A 9,463-nucleotide genomic window follows, 5' to 3' on the forward strand; every position below is an offset into this window, starting at 1 on the left:
GTTCTGCTTTTGAGAAGCAATTAATTCAATATTGTAGCTGTTTCAGCTGGTATTAACTGCCATATTTGTAAATAATATACATGCATTGCTCTTTTTGGATACATCAGATTCAGACATTATCTACTGACTATTGAAAACACATTATGACCTTTTTATACTACATTTCTCTCCCCTTTTCCAAGCCAATTTCCCCATGTGGATGTAACACTTTTTGTTTTTGTTGCTGTTAAACCAATCTTCAACATTTGCATCAATGATGACATAAATACTGTTCATTGATGGACCATATTTTGAACCATGATTACATTTTCTTTCTCTTAAAACATTTCATTTGTCCTTGATCTCCATTATTTGATTGGCTTTTAAGAACCTGTTGCTTCATTTTTCTCCACATACACCAGCATATCTGTAAAAACACCTATTAACAATATCTCCAAATGTCCCAAAACATCATATAACCCATAAATTTCCATTAAAAAAAAACTTAGCTTCCTCCCAGAGGTTTCAGTTCCCCCGTTTTCTGACCAGGCGTGGTTGTGCTATGCCTGCTTCAAAAACTGTTATTTCAAGACTTCCATCCACCATTGCACAGGCTTAGATTTCCTATATCTAGAGTCCCAGGTCTTTCTGTCTTAGTTTCTTCTTTCCTTTTCTGAAGTATGTCCACAAGTATTTTTCTCAATTAGAGTACACAATGTGCAAAATTTTGAGTCTTCCCAGGTCTAGAAGCATTTATCTTCCACTTGGTTGATCAAGAGTTGGTATAGGATGCAAAGTTGAAAATATTTAGTGTCTGAAAGTCTTCTTACTGGTTGTTCAGTGTCTTCAGAAAAGAATTTTTCAATTACCTGATTAAGGATATCTATGCCTGGCTGCCTGTATGCTGGGGTCAAGGGGAAGATGAAGGCACAGATATAATAATTTAACTTTTACTTAATTCCCCTTTAGGTCTGTGTTCCATTCAAGTTTTCTTTCTACTTGGCATCCCTAGGTTGGGAGACTCTCAGATTTAATTTCACTCAGAAGTTGGGGGTCACCTGCCTGACAAGTTAAAAGAGGACCTAATTTCTGATATTATCCATACAACTTACTTCTACTTCTTGCATTCCTAAGAACTGTATCCCTTAACACTGAATCCCGTAAGGGTCCTTCAGGGTGAATTGTTCTGTTTTCATTAGTGCCCTCTTCTGCTGACACTTACATTCTAGCTTCCTCTGTCTTTGTTTTTTTTTTTTTTTAAAGATTTTATTTATTTATTTGAAAGAGAGAGATCACAAGCAGGGGGAGTGGCAGGGAGAGGGAGAGAGAAAAGCAGACTCCCTGCTGAGGAGGGAGCCCAATGTGGGGCTCTATCCCAGGACCCTGGGATCATGACCTGAGCCAAGGCAGATGCTTAACTGACTGAGCCACCCAGGCACCGCACTTCCTCTGTCTTTGTAAATTAACTATTAGGCCCCTGTCTTTGAAAAAAATTTTAAATCTCTCATCTGTTCTCTTTTTTCCTGCTTTTTTTAAATTTATGGTCTTATACCTTATAGTCTGTGGTAGGCAGAGTAAGAACCCCCCAAAGATATCCACATCTATTCCCTGGAACCTGTGTCTGTACATCACCTTCCATGTTAAAAGGGATCTTGCAGATGGGATTGAATTAAGTAGGGATCTTGAGTTTGGGATATTGCACTGGGTTATCTAGGTGAGCTCAATGTAATCACAACGGTCTTTATATTAGGGCAATAGGAGGATCAGACTTACTAGTAAGAGATGTGACGATGGAGGCAAAAGGTTAAAATGATGTAATGAAGGTGCCATGAGCCAAGGAGTACAGACCTCTTCTAGAAGCTGAAAAAGTCAAAGAAAGGTATTCTGCCTTGAAGCTTCCAGAAGTGTTAACAGAGCCATAGGTGACACCTTGACTTTAGATTTCTGACTTCTAGAATTGTAAGAGAATAAATTTGTGTTGCTTTAAGCCACTAAATATGTGGTAATTTTTTATAGCTTCAGTAGGAAACGAGTATCGATTTTGGCACTCACTGTGGGATTCTGTAACAAACATTTAAAAATGTGGAAGTAGGTTTGGAACTGAGTAATTGGCAGAGGTGGGAAGAATAAGAAAAACCTCCTTTGTCTTGAATAGACTTTTAGAAATATGAACATTAAAGGTGTTGCTTGTGAGGACTCAGAAGGAAATGAGAAACATGGTAGAGAAAACTTACATTGCCTCAGAGAATACCTAAATTGTCATAAACAGACTTTTGGTAGAAATATAGATGTTTATAAAGGTGCTGCAGCTGAGGGCTTAGAAGGAAATGATGAACATGTTATTGGAAACTGGAAGAAAGGGGACCTTTGTTACATCATTACAGAAAGATTTGCTGAATTGTGACATACAGTTGCATGAGAAGTGGAACTCGTAAGCAATAAATTTGGATACTGCCAAGATTTCCAGGCCAAGTGTTGAAGGTGCCTAGTTTCTTCTTGCTTCCTATAATAAAATGCAAGCAAAAAAGGGCAGATTAAGGGCAGAGCTATTATGCAAAATGGAACCAGACTTGATGATTTGTGAAATTCCCAGCCTACCCTAAAAGTAGGAGATTCACTGCCAGAAATCTTACTCTGGAGAGAATGTAAAGGCTGTGGCTAGACAAGTTTTTGCTAGTGCCTCCAAAGGAACAAAGAACAGAGTATTTACTCAGAGGGCTCTTTGAAGAGATTAATCATGTGATTCATGAATCCCCTCAGCCATCTCAGCAGGAGCCAAAAATAGATATGGGATTATCTAGGAAAGACCTTTGGAGAGGCCTCTTCTCTAACAGAGTAAATCCTCTTGTTTTTTCAGCCTCTGGTCACCAATTCTTTCTTTTTTTTAATTACTGAACTGTAATTGACATACACAATGTTATATTAGTTTCAGGTGTATAACATATTTATTTGACAATTCTATGTATTACTGAATGCTGACTACAAAAAATGTAGTCACCAAACAATATTACTACAGTATTATTGACTGTATTCCCTAGGCTGTACTTTTCATACTCATGACTACTTTATTTTATAATTGCAAGTTTGTACCTCTTAATTTCCTCTATTTTACCCATCTCCTCACCCACTTCCCCTCTGGCAACCACCAGTTTGTTCTCTGTATTTAAGTCTGTTTTGTTTGTTTGTTTTGTTTTTTAGGTTCTACATATAAGTGAAATCATATGGTATTTGTCTTTCTCTGACTTATTTCACTTAGCATTATATTCTCTAGGGTCTAGGTTCATCCATGTTGTCATAAATGGCAAGATTTTATTCTGTTTAGGACTGATAACATTCCATTATATGTATATGACACATCTTATTTACCCATTCATCTATGGATGGCACTTGGGTTGCTTCAATATCTTGGTTATTGTAAATAATGCTGCTATAAACATAGGAGTACATAGATCTTTTCAAATTCATGTTTTTGTTTCCTTTGGGTAAATATGGAAGTGGAATTATTGGATCATATGGTATTTCTATTTCTATTTTTTATTGTTTGAGAAAGTTTCATACTGTTTTCCACAGTGGTTGTACCAATTTACATTCCCACCAAGAGTGCAGGATCTCTACATCCTCACCAACACTTGTTATTTCTTATCTTTTTGATATTAGTCATTCTGACTGGTGTAAGGTGGTATTTCATTGTGGTTTTGATTTGCATTTCCCTGATAATTAGTGATGTTGAACCTCCTTTCATGTGTCTGTTGGCCATCTGTATGTCCTCTTTGGAGAAATGTCTGTTCAGGTCCTCTGCCCATGTTTTTAAAGATTTTATTTATTTATTTGACAGACAGAGACAGCTAGTGAGAGAGGGAACACAAGCAGGGGAAGTGGGAGAGGAAGAAGCAGGCTCCCAGTGGAAGAGCCCGATGTGGGGCTCAATCCCAGAACGCTGGGATCACGCCCTGAGCCAAAGGCAGACGCTTAACGACTGAGCCACCCAGGCACCCCTATCTGTACTGAAAGGGACAGGGAGAAGATGAATTGAAAGACAGTTATCAGTCTCCCCAAAATCTATAGGCAAAGAGCATAGTGGTAAAACTGCTTAGAGGCAAACACATGCTGCGATTCATAAAAAAGGAAGGATGATTCCAAAGCCAGAGCTGAGGGCCCTGAGGTTAGAGCTCTAGTCTTAGAGGGAGGAGTCAGGACCCACAGAGATCAATTCCCAGGCCTCCAAACCTAGTGTAGTCTGCCCAGCTGGATTTTAAATTTTCTTGGGACGTGACTCCTTTTTTCCTTTCGTTTTTTCCCATTTTGAATGGAAATGTACATAACTGTTATTCTATGCCTGTTCCATTAGTGTATTTTGGGATCAGATGACCTATTCCTTGAGTTTCAGAGATTCACAGATGGAGAGTAATTTTGCACCAGAATGGATTATACTGATAGCCTTACTCATAACAAATTAGGTGATTTAGATGATGAGATTTGTGATTTTTAATATCTTGGAGACAGTTTGTTGAGATTTTAGATTTAAGTTGATACTGTAATAAGTAGAGACTTTTGTGGGCCTTGATATTAAATGAGGATGGTTTGTATGTGATATAGATCTGAATCTTCAGGGCCCACAGGGAAGATTGTGGTAGGCTGAATAATGGGCCTCCAAAGATGTCCATGTACTACTATTGCCTGGAACATGTGAATATGTTACTTTACATAGTAAAACAGACTTTGCAGATGTGATTATATTAAGAATCTTAAAATAGGAAATTATCCTGGGTTATTCAGGTGGATCCAATGTAATCACAAGAGTCCCCATAAAAGGGAGGCAGGAGGATCAGATGCATTAGTAATATATGTGAGGATGGAAGAAATAGGTTGAAATGAAATGAAGAAAAAGCCATGAGCCAAGGAATGCAGATGGCCTTTAGAAGGTGAGAAAAGTAAAGAAGAGGATTCTTCTGTGAGGTCTCCAGAAGTAATATGGGTGATACCTAGATTTTAGAGTCTGCACCTCCAGTACTATAAGATAATAAACTTGTATTGTAGTAAGCCACTAAATTTGTAGTAATTTGTAACAGCAGCAAAAGGAAAGTAGTAAATATTTTAAGACATTTTAATGGAATTTTGTGAAGGATTAGAGAAAAGAAATATTTGTGTTTAATATCTCATATTTTAACTATGATTCATTTATGTTATTATTATTACAAAAATATTTAAGGGGCGCCTGGGTGGCTCAGTCGATTAAGCGTCTGCCTTCAATTCAGGTCACGATCCCAGGATCCTGGGATTGAGCCCCACCTCGGGCTCCCTGATCAGCAGGGAGTCTTCTTCTCCCTCTGCCTCTGCCCTTCCCCCCCCACTTGTGCTCACTGTCTCTCAAATAAATAAATAAAATCTTTAAAAATATTTCCCCTTTGATAAAGCCCTACCCGTCCTTTATAATCTAGCTAGTGTCTCACCACACCTGTGAAAACCTTTTTTTTTAACTTCTCTAACGCTCAGTGGCTTATCTTTTTTGAACCTTTGTGGTATTTACTGTTTTTCCTTCTTATTTTTATACTTAATCATATATGGTATTATCTTAGTGTCTAAAGTCTTCATATATTAATTCCTTAACCATTATTAACATATTTTACCTATATTGATATTTCTTAGTGCCAGGCACCATGCTAAGTGTTGAGATGTAAGATTCAAAGAAGAATCGAAGAGACAAATCTTGCCATGAAAAGCACACATAATGTCCACTGTTCTCATTTTCTATTAACTTGAAAGTCTGTCACTAGACTGTAGGCACCCTGAAGACAGGGCATTTTATATTCCTCTACTATGCTTGACATGATATTAGAACCTTAGTAAAAATTTATTCATGAAAGAGAGAGAGGAAGAAAACAGGAAAGGAAAGAAAATACAGTAACTTCTTCTAGGATGGGATGGAATTCTTTCTCTTTCCCACAATCAGAATGCCATCTAAGTAATATTTTCTAGGATAATCTATTAAAATAGTTTATTCTTCTTTGTGGGCAACTCTAAACAATATCAAAATTAGCCTAAAATCCACTGTGTAGATTAAATTAGAATGAGTCTCCTTGATTCTTGATCTGTGTGTTAAAATTAAAACATCTCTGTAGCCATTTTGTATTGATGGTAATTTAGAATTTTTGATTTGGCTTTGTATAAAGGCAATGTGTTTAAAGTCAAATTGCCTAAAATACATTTTATGTTTCTTCCCTTGACCTTTAAGAAATATAGTTAGGCAATTAATGTCTGTAATTAATGAAGTTAGTGATTTTAGCTCTTGTGCAGCAGAATCTCTAAGAAGATGCCTCATACCTATCCAGTAACGGAAAAAAAACCAACATGTTTTAATTTTCAGTACATGCCTTTTGTTCCCATGGAAACCATTCCGTAAAAGAAGTTTGAAATGTTACATATTATTTAATATCTTATATTCATATAAATATTGCCAGAAGATATGTCATATCTACTCAAGTGTAAAGTATCATGGGAATTAAGCAAAGGAATATATTAAATTGAAACTCATTGTGTTCCATTGCTGTTGACACTGCTGGCCTGGAAGGAACTTCAATAAGAATCTCAAGGACTATCTTGAAAAAATAATCAATACCTTCAGTAGGAAAGTGTACTGATTTTGTTAGTGAGCATTCTTATAATCACACTGTACTTTTCTATTTTGTAGAAAAAGATTTCAGAACTTGAATTTAGCTTAGGTTTTGGGGAGCTATCAATTTCAAATTAATTTACATTTATTCACTAGATTTATGTACAGACCATTAAAACTGGATGGATCCCAAATAAAAGAGGTTATTGGCTTTGCATTATAATGTAAAGTTTAAAATGTGAACCATTCCAATAAGTTTTTCACTTTCAACCAATTCCATATGCTATTGGCCAATCTCAACTACCGAGCCTAAGCATCTAGTTGTTTCAGATCACTAAGAATTCTCATTTTGTGACCCTACAAATCTTTTACATTATAATAACACTGCTGAAGGGAACTTTGGAAGATAATCAAACATTTTATCTCATATTTTGTATTTTTAAAATCTTAGAACATTGAGGAAATTGAATACGGTGAAGTCTGTATGTCGCACTTTCTTCTGCAGCATCTTTACATTGAGCATCACATGCAACTTCTAGTTCTGGCTGCTACACATCAGCTTAACCAATTCCCTAATACATTACTTCCTGTGGAATTTTACCTGGACTGCTTAGCTTCAGAATGTGAAAGGCTAAGGCAGGGATGGCACCAACCCATGTTCCAATAGTACCTTAAACTCTTAAGTTTGCTTCTTTGTATGTCAGTCTTGTTACACTGTAAACTCCCTCAGGCCAGGGTTCACATCTTACTGGTTTTTAATATATCCTTGTCTAGCCTATCTGAGATGGAGCTTGATAAATTAATATTAAATTAATAAATCCAGTCTGAAACATGCTTTACTTAGAGAAGTATATTCTTGTATCTAATAATCTATATATTAGATAATTATTCTAAATAATTCTAGAAATAATTCTTTGCATATATTTGAGTGTGTGGCACATGCTAAATTCCCAAATGGCAAATTAGCCTCGTGGTACACACACAAAAAATGCCTATATGACTTTTCTGTGAGAATGATGCCTGACTGGCTTTTAAACAGCTCAGAAGTTAAGAGATAACTGGTAGAGTATTATAAAAACATCTGCGGGATTGCATTGTCTAAGAAAAAGATAATTTCAAGATTTCTCCTTAAGCAAATATTGCCAAGTTTTTTCCAGTACAAAACACTGTGATTTGCAAGTGAAGTGGTTACACTGACAAGATCTAATGGTACCCAGGACCCTTGCAGCTCTCTGACTCACTGCCTGACCTTGTCAGTAAACTTTTTGTGCCTGTCAGTGCAGCTGTAAAACGAAAAAAAAAAAAAAAAAAACAGTCTCCCCTAGAAAAGCCTTTCTTAACTGAGCTGTTCTGAGAAGTACGTATCTTAAAAATAGAAGTAATTGTAAAGAAAATGCCATAAGGAATACTGTCTATCTCAGTAGCAAAAATTGCCCAAATATATACTAAAATCCTTGACACAAAGAATTTTTAAAACATTCTTGACTCACATGTCTTCCTATCCCATTCCCTTAGAGTGAGATGAATCTTCCTTTATAGTATTAAACACCATGGAGACCAAAGAAGCAAGTTGCCACAATTGCTAGCAACCCAAACTCACTGGCCACATCAAGATAAGGAGCTCTTCCTTCTATCAGTGCTACAGGTTCTTCCCATGAAGCAATAACCAAGGGTAGAGGGATATGGTGACAAGGACTCATGAAATAGTTTATTGACACTGACTAAAGTCAATTGAGTTATAAATCATTGTGTGGTATCTAAAATATGCTCTCATATGCAGATTCAGTACAATTCCTATTATGTACAATTTAAATCTGTCTCTGTATGATCTTACCCTTTATTGAACAAGACTTTTGCCAAATTCCTTACCAAACTTTCCATGAAGGTGGAGCTGATTGGATCATATTTTACCCTAATTACTGATCAGCTTTCTGATTACTATTCACTTCATTTGAATAAACTTTTCTTCATTATATTGTAAATATAAAGGGGCTAAGAAATATCCAGGGCAGGTAGGAGTGGGGTCCATGCAATTCAGTCTCAGTTATAACTTCTGCTTAATTTGGTCACACTCAACTGTGTTCTTGACTCACCTCACTCCTGTGGTTGTAAAAATGCAAATACTCTGCTATCTCTTCCTTTTCCTATCTGCTGTTCTCCAATGTCTTACCTATATATATGCCTAATTTCACTAATCTGACACATTCTATTTGAACTAGCTAACATGATGTATTTCCCTTATCCTATGCTAGAGATACCTGTTCTGCTTGAAAACCTAATTGTCTAACAACCATTAAATCAATTCTGTGCTCTGGTGTGACTCTCTCAACTAGGCACTATAAGGGGAGTATTAAATACTGTTTCCAGCTCCACCAAACTCTTCACAAAGCAGCATGCAATGTTTTATATATCTCCCACTTTGGCATGCCATTCAGTTGAAACTGCCTTCTTCTGGAGAAATCTGAGTATCATTCTCCTGCATGTTGTTGTCCAGTTCCCCCAACACCATTTGTTGAAGAAGCTGTCTTCTTTCTTATACAATACACAAAAATAAATTCAAAACAGATGAAAGACCTAAATGTGAGACAGGAAACCATCAAAATCTTAGAGGAGAAGACAGGCAGCAACCTCTTTGACCTCAGCCAGAACAACTTCTTACTAGACACGTTGCCAGAGGCAAGGAAAATAAAAGCAAAAATGAACTTTTGGGACTTCATCAAGATAAAAAGCTTCCGCTCAGGGAAGGAAATAATCAACAAAACTGAAAGGCAGCCTACAGAATGGGAGAGGATATTTGTAAATGATATATCCAATAAAGGGTTAGTATCCAAAATCTATAAAGAACTTATAAAACTCAACACCCAAAAAACAAAT

Source organism: Ursus americanus, chromosome X (assembly GCF_024610735.1).
Source record: "Ursus americanus isolate L20-20 chromosome X, mUrsAme1.1.p, whole genome shotgun sequence".
Taxonomy (NCBI): Eukaryota; Metazoa; Chordata; class Mammalia; order Carnivora; family Ursidae; genus Ursus; species Ursus americanus.